Raw genomic sequence first — 24,452 nt, forward strand, 5'->3', positions numbered from 1 at the left:
TGTGGGTCACCATGGCCATGATACAGGTGACTGCAGAGACCTGTGGGTCACCATGGCCGTGATACAGGTGACTGCAGAGACCTGTGTGTCACCATGGCCGTGATACAGGTGACTGCAGAGACCTGTGGGTCATCATGGCCGTGATACGGGTGAACACAGAGACCTGTGGGTCACCATGGCCGTGATACAGGTGACTGCAGAGACCTGTGGGTCACCATGACTGTGATACAGGTGACTGCAGAGACCTGTGGGTCACCATGGCCGTGATACAGGTGAACACAGAGACCTGTGGGTCACCATGGCCGTGATACAGGTGAACACAGAGACCTGTGAGTCACCACGGCTGTGATACAGGTGAACACGAGACCTGTGATTCACCATGGCTGTGATACAGGTGACTGCAGAGACCTGTGGGTCACCCTGGCCGTGATACAGGTGGATAGAGAGACCGGTGGGATGACACACAGCACATGGCACATATACCAGAGACCCAAAAGGAAGACAGAGTGGAACATCAGAAAAATTTGAGAAATATTCTCCCAGAAACTGAACTCTAAGGAAGAAAAAGAAAACAAACATTTTCAGAAATCACGGTCAAGACTTCAAAATCTGTTAAAATGCATCCACCCTCAGGCTGACGTCACTCAGTTCAGAAAAGTAGACCCAGGGACATCACAAACTGTCAAAGTCCAAAAAGTACAAGAAAATCATGTATATGGTCCAAAGAGATTTCATATTTATAAGGTCCAGCCCTATAGGGTCCTGTGAACCCCTCCCTGCAGGTGCAGAGGTGAGAAACTGTAGAAATAAAAGACACAGACACCGAGAGAGAGAAGAGAGTTCGGGGGTCCACTGCCAGCCGAAGCACGGAGATCTGCAGTGGCCTCGAGTGCCTGGATGCTCTGACTTAATTTTCTGAGTACAAAGCAGGGGTCGGGGAAGGTCAGGGAGGTAACGGTGGTAGGTGACAGGGTCAGGTAAATCTCGTGTCTTGGAGACAGGGGGCCCAGGACCTTCACGTGGCCGAGGCCAGGAGAAAACCTAATACGTCAGCGCTCTTCATATATTTGTCAGAAATATCAAGGACATAAAGATTACGTTACAATTATTCTTACCTTTTAAGAAAAAGAGAAACCAGGTGCAGAAGCAAGGCGTCAGAGTGGACGTGGAACATGACTGCTGAAGCCATTATCACAGAGATAGTTAAGCCCCCGGATGTCTGCGGGCCTCCCTGACAGCTGTCAGGCCCACCGCAGGAGCTTGGAGGAGCAGAGTTTTCTCCTGCCTTCCCCAGGAAGGAGATATCTCGGCCATTTTGGACACCTCCTCCAAGTCTTTAGCTGGCTAAACAGCAGGCGCTTCCCCAGGGCCGCGGGGAGCTTCCTGAGCACGGGTACTGCGCACAGCCGAGGAGCCCTCCAGCAGCCCCTATGCGGGTATGACAGAGGGCTTAGGGCATTATGACTTAGGGTCACTTTGTTCACAGTGTCACCTCAGTTCTATGCTTCATAACCCAAGAGTCATTAGTAAGATTAAAGGTTATATTGAGTATATATCTTTATAGGTGACTGTAAGATTATATATGATTATAGGAAGGAATAACTATGTGCCTACATTTCTAATTCTCTTCTAAATCAATATTTATATGGGAACAGGCTGAGGCTCCAGACCCTTGCCAGGGCACTTTCACGGTCCCCCCTACATATATTAAGGAAAACAGAAGAATGAGAAAATTCCTCATCAGAAACAATAGAGAGCAGGCATGAATAGAACTTTAACAGGCCAAAAGAAAAAAATCGTCCATTTGGAATTCTGTATCCTGTAAAAATCTACTTCAAAAGAGGAGGAGGAGCCAGGCGTGTTGGCTCACGCCTGTAACCCCAGCAGTTCGAGACCAGCCTGACCAACATGGAGAAACCCGTCTCTACTTAAAAGTACAAAAATTAGCCGGGCGTGGTGGTGCGCGCCTGTAGTTCCAGCTACTCGGGAGGCTGAGGCAGGAGAATCGCTTGAACCCAGGAGGCAGACGTTGCGGTGAGCCGAGATCGCACCGCTGCACTCCAGCCTGGGCAACAAGAGGGAGACTCCATCTCAAAAAAAGAAAGAAAGAAAGAAATAGGCCGTTGAGCCACAAAAAGATATGGAGGGGCCTGAAATGAATATGGAAGAGGCCAGCCTCAAAGGCTACACACTGTCCGTGTCCACCACAGAACATCCTCGTCAAACTGCTCAAAACCAGCAGGAGCGAAACGTCGTCAAAGCTGGCAGAGAAAAAACAACAGAGGACTGAAGGTTTCCCGCGGGAGGTAGGGTGAGCAAGAAGACAGAACACCTTCCCAGTCTGAAGGAAAATGTAAACCGGGGCCGGGCGCGGTGGCTCACGCCTGTAATACCGGCACTTTGGGAGGCCAAGCAAGGTCAATCACCTGAGGTCAGGAGTTGGAGACCAGCCTGGTCAAAATGGTGAAACCCTGTCTCTACTAAAAACACAAAAAATAGCTGGGCATGGTGGCGGGCACCTGTCATCCTAGCTACTCCAGAGGCTGAGGCAGGAGAACTGCTTGAACCTGGAGGGCGGAGGTTGCAGGGAGTTGGGATCGTGCCATTGCACTCGAGCCTGGGCGATGAAGGGAGACTCCATTTCAAAAAAAAGACGCGATACTGAAAACCATAACATTGCTCAGATTGAAGGTCTTACCAGAGAGGTAAAAACCCACAGAGTGGAGTATCAATTCTCCCCAAATTAAAGATTCAATGCAAGCCTAATCAAAACCCTAGCAAATATTTTTGAGGCAACTGACAAGTTGTGTATCTACCTAAGTTTTAAGATTAAAACTTGTCAGGGCTGGATGCGGTGGCTCACACCTGTAATCCCAGCACTTTGTGAGGCCGAGGCAGGAGGATCACTTGAGATCAGAAGTTCGAGACCAGCCTAGCAAACATGGTGAAACACCAACTCTGCTAAAAATAAAAAAATTAGCTGGGCATGGCGGCGCATGCCTGTAATCCCAGCTACTCGTGAGGCTGAGGCAGGAGAAGCACTTGAACCCGGGAGGTGCAGGTCGTGGTGAGCTGAGATTGCGCCATTGCATTCCAGCCTGGGCAACAAGAGCAAAACTCTGTCTCTAAAATAAATAAGTAATAATAAAACCTGTCAATTGCTGAAAAAATAATTTTACTCTTAAACTTATATACATACAATGAAAACTTATAAAGCTGGAAGACTTGCACCACCTCAGACTTACATGTAACGTGGAACAATTGTGACAGTGTGGCATGACTCAGGGTGAGAGAAAGGAGACACTGTGCAGACACCTGATTTATCACAAAGGCATCACTGCAACTCAGTGGGGGAGAGAATGGACTTTTTTTTCCTTTTGGAGACAGAGCCACCGTGCCTGGCCATGGTCTTTTCAATGTGTGGTGCTGGAGCAACTGCATATCCGTATGGGAAAACAGTTCCCTAACCCACACCTCATACCATTTAACGCCATACACCAAAATTCATTTATTTTTTTTATTTTTCTGAGATGGAGTCTCACTCTGTGGCCCAGGCTAGAGTGCAGTGGTGCAATCTCAGCTCACTGCAACCTCCGCCTTGTGGTTCAAGCAATTCTCCTGCCTCAGCCTCCCATGTATCTTGGACTACAGGCAACTGCCATCACACCTGGCTAATTTTTGTATTTGCAGTAGAGACAGGGTTTCGCCATGTTGGACAGGCTGGTCTCAAACTCCCGACCTCAGGTGATCCACCCGCCTCAGCCTCCCAAAGTGCTGGGATTACAGAGTGAGCAACAGCCCTGGCCACCATACACCAAAATGTAAATTAAGTTGGATCACAGCCTTAAATGTGAAAGGAAAACAATAAAGCTTCTAGAATAAAATGTGGAAGAATACCTTCAAGAGCCTGAAGGTAAGCAAAGACTCTTTTTTTTTTTTTTTTTTTTTGATACGGAATTTCGCTCGTTACCCAGGCTGGAGTGCAATGGCGCGATCTCGGCTCACCGCAACCTCCGCCTCCTGGGTTCAGGCAATTCTCCTGCCTCAGCCTCCTGAGTAGCTGGGATTACAAATAGGACACAAACACATTACTTTTAAAATGAAGATCGGTGGCCAGGAGCAGTGGCTCACGCCTGTAATCCCAGCACTTTGGGAGGCCGAGACAGGTGGATCATGAGGTCAAGAGATCGAGACCATCCTGGTCAACAAGGTGAAACCCCGTCTCTACTAAAAATACAAAAAAGTAGCTGGGCATGGTGGCGCGTGCCTGTAATCCCAGCTACTACAGAGGCTTAGGCAGGAGAATTGCCTGAACCCAGGGGGCGGAGGTTGCGGTGAGCCGAGATCGCGCCATTGCACTCCAGCCTGGGTAACAAGAGCGAAACTCCATCTCAAAAAAAAAAAAAAAAAAAAAAAAAAATGAAGATCGGTAAGCTGGACTTTACTGAAGACACCACCAAGAGAGTCAATGGGCAAGCCACGAACTGGAGCAGACAGCGGCAATGCGCAAAGCCCACAGAGGACTCGCTTCCAGAACTCGTAAGTCACTCCACAAATCAGAGAGAAAGACCACCCAAGTCAGAAATGGGGAAAGCTTTGGGCACGCACAAAAAGAATATCCAAATGGCGAGCACACTCTCCAGGGAAATGCCAGTGAAAGACACGACGCGACAAGAGTCCATCCCAACTCAGGCAAGTTCACCCTCGGGGTCAAACGCCGAGAATGTGAGCGACTCCCACAAACCATGAGTGAGAAACGTGGGCAGCAAGTGTGACCCCAGCACACGCCTACCATGCGACTCCCTGCTGTCCATTGAGAACTGAGCACTCTATCCACAAACCAGACACAAGGGCATTCACAGCCCACAAACGGACCCAACTGTGACACCAGCCCACAGCAGGAGGGGTGGGCAAACATGGCACCCAAACCAAGCACCACAGTGCAATACGCAAGACACAAGCACACAGACGACTCCAACAGCACAGACGTCATACGGAGTGGGAGCAGCCAGCGGTGTCCCGTGGCTGAAGTGATGCTGGCTGCCGAGGACAGGGCACCCTCATGGGGTGAGTTAGGGTTAGAAAGGCCCCTGACAACAGGCTCCGAGGCCAGGGCTCCACCCAGAGTGTGACTGCAGGTGCCTTTTCTGGGTGCGGGTCCCGTGTCCCCTCTGACTCTGCCTTCTGGATGTCCCAGCTTGGCTGCACTTGCCTGCCTCCGTCCCCCTCTCACACGGGTCCATCCCAGCCCTGGAATCACCTTGGAGAAGGCTCCTGAGCTAGGAGCACCGGCCCAGGGCCTCCGAGGGCTCCGGGGAAAGACAAGACCCAAGTCAGTTGGCACGTGAGTCCATGCCTGGAAGGGGCCAGAGCGGCTTGGCTCTGAACTCTAGTGGGAAAGAGATGAAGATCAGGTCCAGGACAGGGAGTGCCCTGCAGAGGTGGGGAGCCAGGCAGGGGAAGCTGAATGACACCCAGCAGGTCTCTCCGGAGAACCCATCTGACCCGGGACTCCTGAGGAGGCGCCTCAGGGCAGAGAGCCAGAGAAGGCAGTGCCCTGGCTCGGGGGAGGCAGCTGGAGTCAAGGGCGGGGCAGGATGGACTGCCGAGGGTCTGGCTGCATGGTTTGACAGGAGAAGACCCCAAGAGATGGACAGAGCTGGGCAGAGTGGGCAGGGCCAGGCATCGACAGGCCCACCAGTCAAGAGAGCCTCCACTTTCTGCTGCCACAGGCTCGGCTGCCCAGCAAGCCACAAAGGGCGGGCACCTGACCAGGCTGGGCCCCTCAGACTGACCAACGATCTGCAGTCCAACCGGGCCCCTCCCCTGCAGAAGTGAGTTCCCTGCCCTGGGCCCCACTCACTCTTCTCACAGGGGCGGTTCAAGTGCAGGCTGCTGAGGTCAGCTTGGAACTGAGGTCCCACCATGATCTCCTGCAAACAAGGGCCTGGGAATCAGGACTCTGAGGAAGCATCTGGCACAGGAGGGAGGCTGGCTGTGGCTGGCTTCGGCAGAGGGGCCGCCATTCAGACCCCAGATCTGTGTGTGCAATAGACCTGCTGATGCCAGTTCTGGGGTCTGAGGACGGGAGGCAGAGGCCTGGGTGTGTGAGGGGAGGCTGTGCCCTGACACTGGCCCGGCAGGCCCAGACAGGATGTCGGAGAGACACTCTGGGTCAGCAACAGGAGCCGGGACTCCGGTCCCGGCCCACCCTGGGGTTGAGCAGCACGTCCCTCCTCTGAGAAGGGGCACACAGCCAGGGAGAGGGCTCAGACCGCTGCGGTGACTGTGGTCGATACGAGGTTGGGAGAAGCAGAGCCACGTACCTTCTTACATTTGTTGGCAGGAAGGGAGTCCTCCTCAGGGTCGGAGGAGGCAGAAGAGCCGGGCTCTTTGACTTCATCAGCCAGGAAACGAGCTTAGGGAAAACGGAGGCAGGTCCCCCAGAGTCTCTACTGCCAGCAGCCTGCACGGCCCCTTCTCCGGGCAAAGACCCTCCACTCCCACTCTTCATCCACTTGATCCCCAGTCTGTGATCTCGTCCCTGGCCAGACACCGGGACGTGGATGGGCACAGAACCCAGGACCCGGGGTGCACTTTGGAGAAAGAGGCCTTCCCTTCCCTTCCCTTCCAAGTGGCTGCTGCACCGCTGGGCCCCAGCTCTCAGCTCCCAGGAAAGCCAGCACACAGGCTTGCAGGGGAGGACGGCTATGGGGATGCTGTCTCTAGATCTGCTACGGAACCAGCACATTCCCCCCTTGTTTAAACTGAATCACTCCGAGAGTCCCTGCTCACTGGCCAGGGTGGGGGAGAACAAGGCATTGGAAGCTACCAATGCTTCCCACCAGGCAGACCCCCTCATCTGTGATGAGTTCTTGGCCCGCACCAGCCCCAGGGCCCTTCATCAGCATCACCCCCACCTGGCCTGGGGCCTGGGCACCGGAGAGGAATGGAACAGGGTCACCTACATCCACTCCGGTTTGGGAAGAGGTCACGGACGGGGTGAGGTCATCAGCAGATGACTGCGTCTCTTCCTCTTCTTCCCCTGAAAGCAAATCCTTCACTATTTGTTCCTTTTAACAAAAAAGTAAAGAACGTTTTACAGTTGAGCACTCTTGGGATAACACTAACGACAACAACAGTGAAGACGCTGGGGGCTCCCTGAGGCTCACATGGGGCCTATGCCCAGTCTTCAGAAAAGGAAACGGAGGTGGCCGAGGGTGCACAGTGTTGCGGTGGGGAGCAGGGATGGAACTGGACCCGTGGGGTGCTATTCCCATTACACAGATGAGGAGCTGGAGGTACCCAAGGGTGCACAGCGCAGGGGAGCTCATATCCAGCCACCAGAGCTGGGAACGGTCAGAGCTGCCACTGGGCACCACCCAGAGCATGTGGCTCTTTCTCAGCTGTCCATGTGGTGTTAACCTTCTGCAATGCAGCCTTCCCCTGCTCCAAATGCCCAGCCCTCGAGTGGTGACCTCTGGGTACCTAATGTCAGAGAGCCCAGTCCTGGGGAGGTGGCCAGGCCATGGTTCCTCTGCCTTCCAAGGTGCACTTCTCCAGGATAGGCCCCGACTGCCCCTCCACCTGCCCACACCAGAAGGACACGTGGCCCGGGGTTAAGGCCAGGGTCCAGCCTCATGCCCACAGCCATTCCAACCCTGGCAGAGTGGTACAGGTGGCCACATTCGACTTGTTCTGGGGGCCTTTGTGCTCCTCTCACTGAACACCCCCTGCTGAGAGGCAGCCCTGGTCCCCGCACCTCTGCTGGGGGCCAGTTCCAGGAAGGGCACTCACTCACCTTGTCCAGGGTCATGTCTGGGAGGTTGGGAGCCACGTCGCCACCCTTGCTCTCCTATTCTGAGATGGGGTCTGAGGCCTCGTAGCCATAGAGTGCGAGGAGCTCATCGAAGGGCATGTCGCTGCTCTGAGTTAGGGAGGGGAACAGGACCCCATCAGGAGGGACTCTCAAGGGGCTCCTGTCCCCTCTCCCTTACCTGAACCTTGCTGGCCACAACCAGGGCTACTCTGACACACCCACAGCAGCTCCCCACACGCAGCACTCCCCAGCCAGACCCCAGGCCCAGTCCCTCATCAGAGAGCTCCTTCACAATCCCTCAGAGAGGCACTGGAACACAAGGGTCACCGGCTGAGGAAGAGGGCACCACCCTGCCCACAGTGCCTCTTCACACAGGGTGAATGACAGGAATACAAGGATGGTGTGACACCTGGCAATCTAGTATTTTAACTCAACATCAGTTTATCAAAGGGAAAAAAAGTAACCTGAAAACTATTTGGTAAAATCTGACATTTATTCCTGATTGAAAAAAAAAACCCCTCAGGAAACTACATAAACCGGCCAGACACAGGGGTTCACACCTGTAATCCCAGCATTTTGGAAGGCCAAGGAGGGCAGATCACTTGAGGCCAGGAGTTCAAGACCAGCCTGGGCAACATGGCAAAACGCCATCTCCACTAAAAATAAGCTGCGTGCCTCCTATTGTCCCAGCTACTCAGGAGGATGAGGCAGGAGAATCACTTGAACCCAGGAGGCAGAGGTTGCAGTGAGCCGAGACCGCACCACTGCACTCCAGCCTGGGAGACACAGCGAGACTCTGTCTCAAACCATTAACAAAGAAGAAGAAAAGTACACAAACAGATGGAGGCTTCATAAACATAATGGAGAAGCTGTCAATTCACACTGGGTCAAAAATGAGTAACCAGAGAAATCACCATCACAAACAGGAACAAGAGTGCCGTGATGAACACACAGCTTGATGCTGAGCCTGTGCAGCCTGCCAGGAAGTGGAAACAGGGCACGTAATTCCCAGGAAGGAAGAGACGTCACCCTCTTCAGCGCTGCTTTCAAATCCCCATGCCCCTCTCATGGGAGCCTCTACACCACTGAGGTACAGCTGCCTGCTCAGACTCCACCCGGCCCCAGGGGTCACTCTCAGCATCCACCTTCCTGAACCTTCCCTCTCATTCTCTCAGGACATCAGCACTGGCATCCCCTCCACCCCAGCTCCTGCCCAGACTCTTCCTGGGGCTTCAAGTCCACAAAGAACCTCCCGGCCCATTCCCAGCCCTTCTCCAAGTGGAACGTCCATACCGAGTCCCCCTTTAGTTCTCACAGGACCCGACGGACAGAACAGATTCTGTATGCCCATGACCTCCAGGAGTATGCAGGTGGGAGGGCTGACACGGTGGTCCCAAGGCCCCTGGGTGCCCCAGGTGAAGCCCTGTCTGAAGAGCACTAAGCCGTGGTTTCTGTGCTGGGCCTCACTGACACTCACACTGATGGTGCCACACTGGCAGCCAGCAACAGCCCAGTGCCTGTGGAAGCCACAGCCAGGACACCACCACTCATCCCTCACAGACCAAAAGCAAACTCCCCAGCTTCACTTCAGAAGATGGTGGGCACATTCTGTGAAGTGGCATCCGGAGCAGACACCTCCATGTTCTGTATGAGGGCATGGGAAGCAGAGCGGCTGCTGCCTACCAGGTTGAGGGACTCCTTCAAGGAAGCGCACGTGGAATGGGTGGTGAGGCGAGGGGGCCCTTCCCAAGGTGGCTCCTTCAGGGAAGCACGAGTGGAATGCCTGGTGAGGCGAGGGGGGGGCCTTCCTGTCCTTTCACCTCAAGAGTGCTGGCTGACTACAGCCGCTCAGACAGGAGCCTCGCAGGCAGGCAAGGGGGGCTGCTACTTCAGCAGAAACAGCCGACCGTAACTGCTGCAACCGTAGAACTCAACATGAACTTGCCAAATTTCCAACATTTACAAAACCTGTGGTGAGGCTGGCAGTGACATTAACTGTTACAGTCAACCCTAACCCCAACATGACTGTATCTGGAGACGAGGCATTTCCAGAAGTGACTAAGGTCCAGTGAGGCCATGAGGGTGGGGCCCCGATCCAGCAGGATTAGTAACCTTTGAAGAAAAACACCAGAGAGCTCCCTCGGGTTCTCTGTCCACCACGTGAAGACATGGGAGCCAGGAAGAGAGCCAGCACCAGAAGCCACTCTGCGGGACCCGTTCACGGACCTCTCTGCCTCTGCAACCGTGAGGTTCACTGGTTATGGTCTCAGACTCCACTCCACAAAACTACCATTTGCTGAGTTTTGCTATGGCATCAAAGAAGAACACCCACCATTATCTGAAAAACTGTTAAATACGCCTTCCTTTTCCAACAACAGATCTGTATGAGGCTATATTTGTACTTCAACCATAATACCTTATCACAACAGACTAACATCTCCCTTAAAAGACAGAAGCATAAGAGGCCGCGGTGGGAGGATCACTTTGAGGTCAGGTGTTTAAGACCAGCCTGGCCAACATGGTGAAATTCCATCTCTACTAAAAACACAAAAATTAGCTGGGCACAGTCATGGGTGCCTATAGTCCCAGCTACTCTGGAGGCTAAGGCAGGGCAATCACTTGAACCCGGGAGGTGGAGGTTGCAGTGAGCCGAAAATGCGCCACTGCACTCCAGCCTGGGCAAAAGGGCCCCACTCTGTCTCAAAACAAAAAAGAAAGAAAGAACTTGAGTCATGTACAGTGCCTCACACCTACACTCCCAGAACTTCGGGAGGCCCAGGCAGAAAAATTGCTTGAGGTCAAGAGTTTGAGACCAGATCTAGCAAAATAGCAAGGCCTCTACAAATAAAATAAAATAAAATAAAAAGGTTAGGCCAGGCCCAGTGGCTCACGACTGTAATCCCAGCACTTTGGGAGGCTAAGGCGGGTGGATCATGAGGTCAGGAGATCGAGACCATCCTGGCCAACATGGTGTGAAACCCTGTCTCTACTAAAAATACAAAAATATATTAGCCGGGAGTGGTGGCATGCACTTGTAATTCCAGCTATTTAGGAGGCTGAGGCAGGAGAATAGCTTGAATCCAGGAGGTGGAGGTTGCAGTGAGACGAGATCACACCAGTGCACGCCAGTCTGGGTGACAGAGCAAGACTCTGTCAAAAAAAAAAAAAAAAAAAAAAAATGAAGCTGGACTTTCATATATGCTTCTACATTCAAAGAGATTTGGAAAACTAAAAATTCATTCTTCTCACTAATTGTTTTTCTTTTGGAACACAGAGGTTTTCTTTCATTTTCAAAAAAATATTTATATTCACATGTAACTGACTTGTTCAAGCGATTTTTTATGTATGTGTATATATATATATATATATATATATATATATATATATAGAGAGAGAGAGAGAGAGAGAGAGAGAGAGAGACAGAGTCTCACTCTGCCACCAGGTGCCAAGCTGGATGAGTGGCACAATCTTGGCTCACTGCAACCTCTGCCTCCTGGGTTCAAGCAATTATTCTGCCTCAGCCTCCCAGGTAGCTGGGACTACAGGTGCATGCCACCATGCCTAGCTAATTTTTGTATTTTCAGTAGAGAGTGGATTTCACCATATTGGCCAGGATAGTCTCGATCTCGACCTCATGATCCGCCCGCCTCGGCCTCCGAAAGCGCTGGGATTACAGGCTTGAGCCACTGTGCCCGTCCTTATTTTTAATTTTTGAGATGGAGTCTCACTCTGTTACCCAGGCTGGAGTGCAATGGTGCAATCTCGGCTCACTGCAACCTCCGCCTCCCAGGTTCAAACAATTCTCCTGCCTCAGCCTCCCAAGTAGCTGGGATTACAGGCATGCGCCACCATGCCTCGCAAATTTTTTTTTTTTTTTTGCATTTTTAGTAGAGACAGGGTTTTGCAATGTTGGTCATGCTGCTCTTGAACTTCTGACCTCGTCATTCTCCCGCCTTGGCCTCCCAAAGTGCTGGAATTACAGGCATGAGCCACCACACCCAGCCTATTCATGTCATTTTAAAATGAGTTGGCAAATAAGTATTCCTACATGTCAATTTTAACTTTTAATGTAGTAAAAAAGCAATAGATAAAACACATTAACAAAGCTCCTTAAAACTCTCAATAACTTTTTTTTTTTTGAGACAGGGTCTCACTCTGTCAACCCAGGCTGGAGTGCAATGGCGCCATCTCAGCTCACTGCAACCTCCGCCTCCAAGGTTCAAGTGATTCTCCAGCCTCAGCCCCCCGAATAGCTGGGACTATGGGCGTGTGCCACATGCCCAGCTAATTTTTGCATTTTTAGTAGCGGTGAGGTTTTACCATGTTGGCCAGGCTGGTCTCGAACTCCTGACCTCAGGTGATCTGCCCACCTCGGCCTCCCAAAGTGCTGGGATCACAGGTGTGAGCCACTGTGCCTGGCCAAAACTCTCAATAATTTTTTTTCCCCAGTCTACACTGCCTCGGAACGCTCAATAATTTTTAAGAGTACAAATTGGGTTCTGAGACCACAGGGTTTGAGAGCAGCCGGCTTAATGCCCGGCCACCGTGCTGCTCAGAGAGCCCCATGAAAGACCCGGTCACCAATGAATTCAGCTCCTAGGATGGTGCCTGGCACTTTGCAGAGAGATGCACAATTTAGCACTTGCCAACATGAATCTGACGGCACAGAAACTGTGAGGCTGACCCCAGAGGGCTCCACCCAACACGGGGGCAGGATCGCCTCGGCCAAGTACGTGAGAGATGAAGTCCTTCTCCAGCTCCTCCTTGGGCTTGTCTGAGCACCTCGAAGGCTCCTCGCACTCCCCCTCAACACTGTAGTTCTGTGACAGGATCTCCGCGAGGTTGAACTGATGGTCTCCAGAGCCTATGGACACTGCTGGGGAGAAGACAGCAGCACAGGTGAGTGCCTTGCCCGCCTGTCCCAACCACCCTGCAGAGACTGGGGGTGCCTGGGGCAGGGGAAGCCCTAGGGGTGAGGTCCTCTGCACCGCAGGGCCAGCCTCCCACGTGGGTCCCAGCCAGGACACCCCACAACTCAAGCACCCCACAACAGCTGGTGAGCTGCACACACTAATTCCAAGGATTTTTTTATTGGGGTGGGGGGGGGCTGTCTTTCTGAGGGATTGCTTGTCTTCCTGAACAGGGAACTCTGTGAGGATTTGGAGAGCGTGGACTAGAAGGAGACAGACACCCATCTCGTTAGGGTGGGCGGAGCAGCAGGACTTATCAGAGCTGAGTGCACGCGAGACTCCACGGCTCCTGAAACGGGTGATGCCAAACCCTCACCTGCGTGGGTCAGCACAGCATCAAGGACCACGCAGGGGCAGTGCCAGTGGGACCTGGACAATGCCAGTCCCTCACGCTCCCCCTGCAGGGCCACATGAAGCCGCCGTGCGACACACACGGCCCAACAGACGGCGGCTGTCATCAGACCCAGGGTTTCCCCGAAAGAACTGGGGTGTGTCACCATTTCTCTCCACGTTTAGTCTCCAGTTAGTCAAAGTTTAAAACAAACAAAAGGAAATAGCCAGGGTTCAATCAATCCAGACAGGGAGCAGTGTAGTCCAAGGCTAGGGGCCCGAGGGCCGGGGGTCCAGGGCAGGAAGCCTCTAGGAGGGCAGCCACAGAGCCTGCGTGGCTGTACACAGAGGGGCGCACCACTCACAGAACAGGCAGCTGCGGGATGTGGAAGACCCCTGGTGGCAGGCGCCTCGCTAGAGTGAGGGAATGACCTGGAGCTGCCTGGGTGCACCTGGACCCTCAGTGACCACGGCATCCCTGGAGGAGCCACGTAGGGAAAACAGGGATGGCAATGCCTTCTTTGGAGACTGGGGTGTGGACGAGTTTTACGCCGTGAAGACATGCAGCCCTACACCTGGCCCACGGGAGCGCAGCAAGGGGAAGAAGGAGCAGTCACAGAGACACTTGCCCACCCACATTCCACCCTGTGGGCCCAGCACAGGTGGCCAGCAGGTGGCCTGGGACCTTGATGCCCCTCGGGCAAGCAGCATCGGCGCAGGGAGGTGCAGGGAACCAGGGTCTGCCTGTCTCCCCCGCTCCACCTTCTCCAGCCTGCATCCCTCAGCAAGCCCCCTCTCCCAGCACCCCGGCAAGATGAGGTGGCCCTCAGCTGATACAGAACGTTCAGAACAGACCAATCCACAGACAGAAAGGGGCACGTGGGGGCCAGGAACCAGGGAAAGGGACGGTGGGAGAGTGACTGTTAAGGGGGATGACAGAATGTTTTAGATTAGAGTCAAAAGCTGTGTGACCTTGGATACACTAAAAATCAATGAATTATAAACTTTAAAGTAGGTGTATTTTATGTTTTATAAATTACCTCAATCGTTTTGTAAAAAGGCCATAAGTTATTATTACAGTGTTCAATCTCAATCTCTCTCTCTCTCTCTCTCTCTCTCTCTCTCTCTCTCTCTCTCTCTCTCCTTTTTCTTTTTGAGACAGAGCTTTGCTCTGTCGCCCAGGCTGGAGTGCAGTGGCACAGTCTCGGCTCACTGCAACCTCTGCCTCCCAGGTTCAAGTGATTCTCCTGCCTCAGCCTTCCGAGTAGCGAGGACTATAGGTGCGCACCACCATGCCTGGGTAATTTCTGTATTTTCAGTAGAGATGGGGTTTTACGAAGTTGTCACAGGCTGGTCTCGAACTGTTGACCTCAAGTGATCGGCCTGCCTCAGCCTCCCAAAGTGTTGCATGAACCACCGCAGGAACCAACAACATCGTTCATGTACATAAACACAAAAACCCTCAACAAAATACTGGCAAACTGAATCCAGCAACGTATAAAGACGATCGTACACCATGAACAAGTAAGATTTATCGCAGGGATGCAAGGTTGATTCAACACCAAAACTCAGTTACTATAATACACCACATCAATAAAATAAAAAACCAAAACATAGGATCATCTCAACACGTCCAATTCAACAAAATCCAACACCTTTTCATAATGAAAAATACCCAATGAACTCAGAACAGAAGGGAACGTCTCAACCTGACAAAGAGCATCTAGGGAAAACCATACTCAGCACTACCCTCAAAGGTGAAAGCCTGGATGCACTCTCTAAGCCATCACGCATGTAACATGTACTCTCACCTCTCACACGCCACGGAGAGCTGCAGGATGCCGTCAGTATAAGAACATGAAATAAAAAGAACCAAGATTGGTAAGGAAGCCAGGCGTGGGGGCTCACATCTGTGATCCCAACACTTTGGGAGGCCAAGGCAGGTGGATCACCTGAGGTCAGGAGTTCAAGACCAGCCTGACCAACATGGTGAAACCCTGTCTCTATTAAAAAGAAAAGAGAGGCCGGGCGCAGTGGCTCAAGCCTGTAATCCCAGCACTTTGGGAGGCCGAGGTGGGTGGATCACAAGGTCAAGAGATCGAGACTATCCTGGTCAACACGGTGAAACCCCGTCTCTACTAAAAATACAAAAAATTAGCTGGGAATGGTGGTGCATGCCTGTAATCCCAGCTATTCAGGAGGCTGAGGCAGGAGAATTGCCTGAACCCAGGAGGCGGAGGTTGCGGTGAGCTGAGATCGCGCCATTGCACTCCAGCCTGGGTAACAAGAGCAAAACTCCGTCTCAAAAAAAAAAAAAAAAGAAAGAAAAGAAAGAAAGAAAAGAGAGAATAATCAAATAGATGCAAGAAAAAATGATAAAGGGGATATCACCCCAGATTCCACAGAAATTCAAACCATCATCAGAGATTATTACAAACAACTCTATGCACATAAACTAGTAAACCTGGAAGAAATGGATAAATTCCTGGACACTTGCATCCTCCCAAGCCTAAACCAGGAAGAAGTCGAAACCCTGAATAGACCAAAAACAAGGTCTGAAATTGAAGCAGCAAGTAAGAGCCTACCACCCCAAAAAAGCCCAGGTCCAGATGGGTTCACAGCCAAATTCTACCAGACATACAAAGAGGAGCTGGTACCATTCCTTCTGAAACTATTCTAAATAATCAAAAAAGAGGGAATCCTTCCCAAATCATTTTATGAGACCAACATCATCCTGATACCAAAACCCAGCAGAGACTCAGGAGGAAAAGAAAACTTCATGCCAATATCCATGATGAACAGAGATGCAAAAATCTTCAATAAAATACTGGCAAGCCGATTGCAACAGCACATCGAAAAGCTTATCCACCATGATCAAGTAGGATTCATCCCGGGGATGCAAGGCTGGTTCAACATATGCAAGTCTATAAACATAATTTACCACATAAACAGAAGCAAAGACAAAACCACATGATTATCTCAATTGATGCAGAGAAGGCCTTTGACAAAATTCAACAGCCCTTTATGCCAAAAACTCTCAATAAACTAGGTATTGATGGAACATATCTCAAAATAATAAAAGCTATTTACGACAAACCAATAGCGAATATCATACTGAATGGGCAAAAACTGGAAGCATTCCCTTTGAAATCTGGCACTAGACTAGGATGCCCTCTCTCACCACACCTATTCAATATAGTACTGGAAGTTCTGGCCAGAGCAATCAGGCAAGAAAAAGAAATAAAGGATATTCAAATAGGAAAGAAGGAAGTCAAATTCTCTCTATTTGCAGACGACATGATTGTATATCTAGAAGACCCCATCGTCTCAACCCAAAATCTCCTGAAACTGATAAGCAACTTCAGCAAAGTCTCAGGATACAAAATCAATGTGCAAAAATCACAAGCATTACTATACACCAATAACAGACTTAAAGAGAGCCAAATCAAGAAGGAACTGCCATTCACAATTGCTACAAAGAGAATAAAATACCTAGGAATACAACTAACAAGGAATGTAAAGGACCACTTCAAGGAGAACTAAAAACCGCTGCTCAACAAAATAAGAGAGGACACAAAAAGATGGAGAAACATTCCATGTTCATAGTTAGGAAGAATCAATATGAAAATGGCCATACTGCTCAAAGTAATTTACAGATTCAACACTATCCCCATCAAACTACCAATGACCTTCTTCACAGAACTGGAAAAAACCACCTTAAACTTCATATGGAACCATAAGAGAGCCCACATAGCAAAGTTGATCCTAAGCAAAAAGAACGAAGCAGGAGGCATCACACTACCGGACTTCAAACTATACTACAAGGCTACAGTAATCAAAACAGCATGATACTGGTACCAAAATAGAGATATACACCAATGGAACAGAACAGAGGCCTCAGAGGCAACACAACATATCTACAACCATCCAATCTTTGACAAACCTGACAAAAACAAGGAATGGGGAAAGGATTCCCTGTTTAATAAATGGTGTTGGGAAAACTGGCTAGCCATGCGCAGAAAGCAGAAACAGGACCCCTTCCTGACACCTTACACCAAAATTAGCTCCAGATGGATTAAAGACTTAAACATAAGACCTAACACCATAAAAATCCTAGAAGAAAATCTAGGCAAAACCATTCAGGACATAGGCGTATGCAAGGACTTCATGACCAAAACACCAAAAGCATTGGCAACAAAAGCCAAAATAGGCAAATGGGAACTAATCAAACTCCACAGCTTCTACACAGCAAAAGAAACAGTCATTAGAGTGAGTCAGCAACCAACAGAATGGGAAAAAATTTTTGCAGTCTACCCATCTGACAGAGAGCTGATACCCAGAATTTACAAAGAACTAAAACAGATTTACAAGAAAAAAACAAACAAGCCCATTCAAAAGTGGGTGAAGGATATGAACAGACACTTTACAAAAGAAGACATACATGAGGCCAACACACACATGAAAAAATGCTCATCATCACTGGTCATTAGAGAAATACAAATCAAAACTACATTGAGATACCATCTCACACCAGTTCGAATGGCGATCATTTAAAAATCTGGAGACAACAGATGCTGGAGAGGATGTTGACAAATAGGAACACTTTTATACTGTTAATGGGAGTGGAAATTAGTTCAACCATTATGGAAGATAGTGTGGCAATTCCTCGAGGACCTAGAAATAGAAATTCCATTTGACCTAGCAATCCTATTACTGGCTATATATCCAAAGGATTATAAATCATTCTACTATAAGGACACATGCACACGAATGTTCACTGCAGCACAGTTTACAATACCAAAGACCTGGAACCAACCCAAATGCCCATCAATGATAGACTGGACAGGGGAAATGTGGCACATATACACCATGGAATATTATGCAGCCATCAAAAATGATGAGTCCGTGTCCTTTGTAGGGACATGGATGAACCTGGAAACCATCATTCTCAGCAAACTGACACAAGAACGGAAAATCAAACATCGCATGTTCTCACTCATAGGCAGGTGTTGAACAATGAGAACACATGGACACAGGGAGGGGAGCATCACACACTGGGGTCTGTTGGGGGGAAATAGGGGAGGGAGAGCGGGCGGTGGGGAGTTGGGGAGAGATATCATGAAGAGAAATGCCACATATAGGTGATGGGGAGGAAGGCAGCAAATCACACTGCCATGTGTGTATCTATGCAGCAATCTTGCATGTTCTTCACATGTACCCCAAAACCTAAAATGCAATAAAAAAAGAAAGTACATCCATGCAATGGAATGCTATTCATCAAGAAAAAGGGGTGGCCTACAAAGCCATGCAAAGACATAGATGAATCTGATATACATATTGCTAAGTAAAAGAAGCCAGTCTGGGTGGGGTGTGGTGGTTCACACCTTTAACCCAGCACTTTGAGGCCGGGGTGGGTCAATCACCTGAGGTCAGGAGTTGGAGACTAACCTGACCAACATGGTGAAAATCTGCCTCTACTAAAAAATACAAAAATTAGCTGGGCATGGTGGCAGGTGCCTGTAATCCCAGCTACTCAGGAGGCTGAGGCAGGACAATCACCAAACTCTGAAGGCAGAGGTGGCAGTGAGCCGAGATCACACCATTGCACTCCAGCCTGAGTGACAGAGTGCTGCTGCTTCTTTTCTTTTTCCATCTCAGAAGAAAAAGATGAAGAAAGGAGAAGGAGAATGAAGGAGGAGAAGGAGAAGGAAGGAGAAGGATAAGGAAAAGGAGAAGGAAGGAGAAGGAGAAGGAAAAGGAGAAGGAAGGAGAATGAGAAGGAGAAGGAGAAGAAGCACCCAGTCTGAAAAGATCACATAAGGTATGATCCCATTTTTGTGACATTCTGGAAAACTGCAACCATGCCTCATTGCAGGCTCAAACTCTGGGCTCAAGCAATCCTTCCACCTCAGCCTCCCAAGTAGCTAGGACTCCAGGCAAGTGCTGCCACATCCAGCTAATTTTTTTTTTTTTTTTTTTTTTTTTTTTTTTTGTAGAGACAGAATCTCCCTATGTTCCTCAGGCTAGTCTTGAACTCCTGCCCTCAAGTGAACCTCCCAGCTCAGCCTCCCATGTAGCTTGCACTTATGGCATGGACCACTACACCCAACTAATTTTTTTAAAAAATGATAAAGACGGGCCCCAATATGTTGCCCAGACTAATCTCAAATGCCTGGCCTCAGGCAATCCTCCCCACTTGGCCTTGCAAAGTGTTGGGATTACAGGCATGAGCCACTGCACCCCACCTGATTTTTTAATCAAGTTACTTTTTATTGTTGAGTTTTATGACTTGTTTTATACGTTTCTGGATATTAACTCAGTTATATGACTTGCAAATATTTTCTCCCATTCCGTAGGTTGCCTTATCACTCTGTGGATGGTCTCCTTTGCTACACAGAAGTTTTTAAGTTTGATGTGCTCCCATCTAATTTTGCTTTGATTGCTTGTGCCTTTGGCGTCATATCCAAGAAGTCATTGCTCATTCCAATGTTATAAAAAGTTTATTTTTTTTCTTGGAGTTCTGTACTATTAGGTCTTACATTTCAGTCTTTAATCTATTTGAGTTAATGATAATAGATAATGCATTATGCGGTAGTATTCCATATAATGGAATTATATGGTTTGGATCTGTGTCCCTGTCCAAATCTTATGTTGAAATGTAATCCCCAGTGTTGGAGGCGGGGTCTGGTGGGGATAATTGGATCATGGGGCAAACTTGTTATGAGCGGTTAAGCAGCACCCCTCTTTGGTAACCTGTAGCGGGATATGGTTAAAAGTGTGCAGTCCTGCCCCCAGCACCTTTCTCTTGTCCTCCTGCTCTCACCATGTGAGTGCTGATTCCCCTTTCTCCTTCCACCATGAGTGTAAGTTTCCCAAGAAGCCAAGCAGGTGCCAGCATCATGCTTCCTGTACAGCCTGCAGAACAATGAGCCAATTACATCTATGTTCATTAGAAATTACCCAGTCTCAGGTGTTTCTTTATAGCAGTGCGAGAATGAACTAATACAGACGCCAATTCCCCAAGGCTCCCTTATCTCTTTGCAGGAGGCTCTGGCCGCAGCTGACCTGTGAGCCAGGAGAAAGCAGGGGCAGCTTCCTTGTGGGACCTGGGTGCCTTTGTTCTGCAAGTCCTCCTGCCCACTGGCCTCTCCCAGGGCCCATGCCAAGTCACTGTGCAAGAGCAGGTGCGCCCTGCAGCCCCTGCAGCCCAGCCTGAGTGCACTGCTCCACCTGAGTATCTTCCCCATGACCTAGGAGGACATTGTACTCCCCAGCACAGCAAGAGCCCAATCCCAAGCCACAGGACTTCCCAGTGTTCCCAGGGCTGTGGCACAAAGCTAGGGATACCGAGGGGGAGATCTGCGGCCAGCACTTGAATGGGGGAGGAGACTCCACTCTCAGAGCACTGAGAGGGGTGAGTGAGACCCGTGGGCTCCTGGGCAGCAGGGGAGTGAGGCATGCCTCCCTCCAGAGGGCCAGCCCAGAAAGGGAGCAACCTATGCAGCCTCTGCCAGAGGGAGCCCCACAACCCAGAACACCTAAGGAAAGAAATGCAGGCAGGCGCCAGTGATCACAGGAGGCTCCACAAAGGTCCAGGACCTGGTGAGGGTTCATCGCTCTCTGGTCTCAACACAAAGCAAGCCTGCAAACACGAAGTACAAAAAAGCCGTGCAGCAGGGGGTTAGCCTTGCTGCCAGGGATCAGCCTAGCAGCCAGGATTAGCCTTGCAGTGGGGGATTAGCCTGGCAGCTGGGGATTAGCCTTGGAGTCCGGTTTATCCTAGCAGCCAGGGATCAGCCTAGCAGCCGGGATCAGCTTGGCAGCCGGGATTAGCCTTGCAGCGGGGATCAGCCTTGCAGCCGGGGATCAGCCTTGCAGCTGGGGGTCAGCCTTGCAGCCGGGGGTCAGCCTTGCAGCGGGGGTCAGCCTTGCAGCTGGGATCAGCCTTGCAGCCTGGGGTCAGCCTTGTAGCCGGGGGTCAGCCTTGCAGCCGGGGATCAGCCTTGCAGCCGGGGGTCAGCCTTGCAGCGGGGACCGGCGTTACAGCCGGAAGTCAGCCTTGCAGCGGGGATCAGCCTTACAGCCGGGGATCAGCCTTGCAGCCGGGGGTCAGCCTTGCAGCCAGGGGTCAGTCTTACAGCCGGGGTCAGCCTTGCAGCCGGGGATCAGCCTTGCAGCCGGGGGTCAGCCTTGCAGCCGGGGATCAGCCTTGCAGCCGGGGGTCAGCCTTGCAGCGGGGACCGGCGTTACAGCCGGGAGTCAGCCTTGCAGCGGGGATCAGCCTTACAGCCGGGGATCAGCCTTGCAGCCGGGGGTCAGCCTTGCAGCCAGGGGTCAGTCTTACAGCCGGGGTCAGCCTTGCAGCCGGGGATCAGCCTTGCAGCCGGGGGTCAGCCTTGCAGCCGGGGATCAGCCTTGCAGCCGGGGGTCAGCCTTGCAGCCGGGGGTCAGCCTTACAGCCGGGGGTCAGCCTTGCAGCCGGGGGTCAGCCTTGCAGCCGGGGATCAGCCTTGCAGCCGGGGGTTAGCCTTGCAGCCGGGGTCAGCCTTGCAGCGGGGGATCAGCCTGGCGGCTGCTCCTCTTACACACCATTTATGGGATCACAGCCCTAACTAAACACCAACATTGACCTGCCAATAAAGCACCTGTGAAATGAAGCGCAGTTCCTACATAGAAGGGTCCCGAACGGAGCCCTAGCCCCTGATGCAGCCAAGAGCCAAGCAGCCTACTAGACCCAGTTTACACCACAGCTAACGCAACACCAGCCCTCCCGCATGAGACTCAACGCGAGAACTCTGGCAATCCAAAAAGACACCGTGTCCCCTCAGAAGACCCAGGCCTGCGGAGGGACGTGAGGCGCAGCCCCCATCCCCGGCTCAGTCGCAAACACCTGGGCTGGGGAAAACAGAGTGACCAAAACCGCGAAGCTGCACCTGCGCGCTGGACGATTCCAGTCGGACGCGCGCAAAAGCCAGGCCCCTCCCCGACCTCCTGAGCCTGGAACCGGGTTGTGCCCGTGACTGACAGGCAAAGCTCCGCCCTACTCCCCGCCCCTTTAGCATCACTTGACTGCCGATTGGCGGGATCGCCTTGGTCTCGGCGCTGATTGGTAGCTTGTGCCAACGGAGGACTACGGGCTGGCGCTTCGCACTCCACCACGTCTCACACCCTGAGGGGCGCCGAGAGGACGCCCGGCCACAGTGGACACCGCGGCAGGAGGGCACGGGAGACTGTGAAGAGCACGGGGAGCCTTTGTCGTGCAGCGTAAAATCCTTGTAAACCCTCCGCCCGAAACCTTCATATTTTAGCCTGGAAGACCCCCAATCCCCACACCCTGAGAAGCTCCAAATCCTCTCAGCCTCCAGAGACACCAAATCCTGTCACCTTGAGGGACTTTTTTCTTCTTAGGTGGAGTCTCGCCCTGTCGCCAGGCTGGAGCGCCATGGCACGATCCCACCCCTACTTCCTACAACATCCACCACAACTCTATACGTAATTGCCCCTATTCTAGCCCTTTCAGTCGCCCTTATCCTATGAACCCCACTACCTATACCGCACCCCCTTATCAACTTTAACCTAGGCCTTTTATTTGTACTTGCAACATCAAGCTTAGCTGTTTATTCAATCCTATGGTCTGGGTGGGCATCCAATTCAAACTACACACTAATCGGTGCACTACGAGCCGTAGCCCAAACAATCTCCTACGAAGTCACTCTAGCCATTATCCTACTATCAACCCTACTAATAAGTGGTTCATTCAATATCCACTCATTAATTACAACACAAGAACATTCCTGACTTTTACTTCCAACATGACCCCTTACTACAATATGATTTATCTCCACACTAGCAGAAACTAACCGAGCCCCTTTCGACCTAACAGAGGGCAAATCAGAGCTAGTCTCAGGGTTTAATATTGAATATGCTGCTGGCTCTTTCGCCCTATTCTTCATAGCAGAATATATAAATATCATTATAATAAATGCCCTAACTATTACCATCTTCATAGCAACCCCCCACAATATAGCTCTGCCAGAATCTTACACAACAAACTTCATAATCAAAACTCTCCTATTAACCACGGCTCATTGCAACACCCTGAGGGACTTTAAATCCCCTCAGCATAAAACTCCCAAAGTACCTCAGCTTCAGAGACCCCAAATCCCTTTACCCAGAGGAACACCAAATCTCCTAATGATTAGATCCCCAAATATTCGGAGCCTCAGGAGCCACAGTTCCCCTCACCCTAAAGCACCCCAAATCCCTCAGCCTGAAGAACCCTAAATATCTCACCCACTGAGAGACCAAATTTATCCAACCTCAGATAATCTAAATACTCAGCCTGAAAACTCAATCCCTTCAGCTTCAAGGACTAAATAACTTCAGTGTCAAAGACCCTAAAGCCCCTTAATGAGAGACCCAAATCTCCTTTACCTGAGACCCAGAATTTCCTCAGCCTCAAAGATCCCAAATTCTTTCATGCGGAGAAACTCCAAATCTCCTTAACCTTTCCAAGCCTCAAAGATCCCAAATCCTTTCATCCAGAGGAACCCCAAATCCCCTCAAATCCTGTCAACTTAAGCATCCCAAATTTCAGCCTAAAAGACCCCAAATCTCATTCTGAAAAACCACAAAAACTGTCAGACTGAGGGATGCCAAAGCTCCTCAGCTCAAGACCCCAAATTCCCTCAATCTCAGCAACCCCAGTTTCTTCAGCCTAAGATACCTCAAATCCCCTCAGCCTGAGGGACCCCAAATCTCAGCCTGAGAGATAGCTGCCCCTTAGAGATGCATACTGCTTTACTCCTGGATTTTTCCTGAATCCCCAGGAACATTTCTCATAGATAGGATTTGGGGATCTCTATGATCCCCAAATCCTATCTATGAGAAATGTTCATTTTGCCTTGCTGAAACAAAACCCTGCTCCTCAGTGTGACCCAAGTCCCAGCAGTCGGGGAGCCTCAAGTTTCCCTTAGGACTCCTCTGGCTCTCACTCCTTAGGACTCCCCTTAAACACCCATAGCTACAACCCTCCAGGCCCCTGTACCACCCTGCTCCCACTCTCCAAATGAGCCAAGCTGCAGGGGAACTGAAAGAACAAAATCCAGCTTACATTAGGTGGTAGTTCATGGCCAGTAGAGACCTTCCCATCCCATAAGTACCCCCAGACCTCCCTGAGGTGCTCAAGACCTCACCAGGAACCCACATCTTCCTGCTCTGAACACCCCAGCCAAATGAAGAAGACAGAACCTGGTTCTGGGTAGTGGTCAGGGCTGTTGCCCCCTCTTAGCACCTTCTCCTTCCACAGGAGCCTTTGGCTTAGGAGCTGGGAG

The 24,452-nt window shown here is 50.8% G+C and overlaps 2 long non-coding RNA genes across 3 annotated transcripts in view; both read right to left on the bottom strand.

The window, feature by feature from the left end:
• Positions 1-4,326: 4,326 nt before the first annotated feature.
• On the bottom strand, positions 4,327-11,078 carry LOC141582790 (uncharacterized). Of its 2 annotated transcripts, none has more exons than XR_012515675.1 (4): positions 7,802-11,078; positions 6,969-7,045; positions 6,327-6,418; positions 4,327-5,933 (listed from the first exon to the last, which is right to left on the bottom strand). It is a non-coding gene; the product is annotated as an uncharacterized LOC141582790 (long non-coding RNA). The 2 variants fall into 2 exon arrangements; XR_012515676.1 differs by having other exon boundaries at positions 6,969-7,073.
• A 447-nt stretch (positions 11,079-11,525) lies between these two features.
• Positions 11,526-24,452, bottom strand: part of LOC141582697 (uncharacterized) — a 34,587-nt gene continuing 21,660 nt past the window's right edge. The window contains exon 3 of the long non-coding RNA XR_012515594.1: positions 11,526-12,695. This is a non-coding gene — a long non-coding RNA (uncharacterized LOC141582697). The remainder of the gene's footprint in view (positions 12,696-24,452) is intronic.

The sequence above is a fragment of the Saimiri boliviensis genome, chromosome X (genome assembly GCF_048565385.1).
Source record: "Saimiri boliviensis isolate mSaiBol1 chromosome X, mSaiBol1.pri, whole genome shotgun sequence".
NCBI classification, from domain to species: Eukaryota; Metazoa; Chordata; class Mammalia; order Primates; family Cebidae; genus Saimiri; species Saimiri boliviensis.